The sequence below is a fragment of the Rhincodon typus genome, chromosome 12 (assembly GCF_021869965.1).
Source record: "Rhincodon typus isolate 14 chromosome 12, sRhiTyp1.1, whole genome shotgun sequence".
Taxonomy (NCBI): Eukaryota; Metazoa; Chordata; class Chondrichthyes; order Orectolobiformes; family Rhincodontidae; genus Rhincodon; species Rhincodon typus.
In genome coordinates, this window is record NC_063343.1 from 1,468,426 (window position 1) to 1,469,009 (window position 584).

Here is a 584-nt window from a genome sequence, read left to right on the forward strand (position 1 = left end):
TGTCTGAGGAAAGGGTTTGGAAGGTGTTGTCTGAGGAAAGGGTTTGGGAGGTGCTGTCCTAGGAAAGGGTCTGGAAGGTGCTGTCCTAGGAAAGAGTTTGGAAGGTGTTGTCTGAGGAAAGGGTTTGGAAGGTGTTGTCTGAGGAAAAGGTTTGGAAGGTTTCTCCGAGGAAAGGGTTTGGAAGGTGCTTCCTAGGAAAGGGTTTGGAAGGTGTTGTCTGAGGAAAGGGTTTGGAAGGTGCTGTCTGAGGAAAGGGTTTGGAAGGTGCTGTCTGAGGAAAGGGTTTGGAAGGTGTTGTCTGAGGCAAGGGTTTGGAAGGTGCTGTCTGAGGAAAGGGTTTGGAAGGTGCTGTCTGAGGAAAGGGTTTGGAAGGTGCTGTCCTAGGAAAGGGTTTAGAAGGTGCTGTCTGAGGAAAGGGTTTGGAAGATGCTGTCCTAGGAAAGGGTTTGGAAGGTGCTGTCTGAGGAAAAGGTTTGGAAGGTGCTGTCCGAGGAAAGGGTTTGGAAGGTGCTTCCTAGGAAAGGGTTTGGAAGGTGATGTCTGAGGAAAGGGTTTGGAAGGTGCTGTCTGAGGAAAGGGTTTGG

The 584-nt window shown here is 50.3% G+C and overlaps 1 protein-coding gene across 13 annotated transcripts in view; it reads right to left on the reverse strand.

Annotated features, from left to right (window-relative positions):
* Positions 1-584, reverse strand: part of n4bp3 (NEDD4 binding protein 3) — a 99,712-nt gene that overhangs the window by 15,465 nt on the left and 83,663 nt on the right. The window lies entirely within an intron of this gene.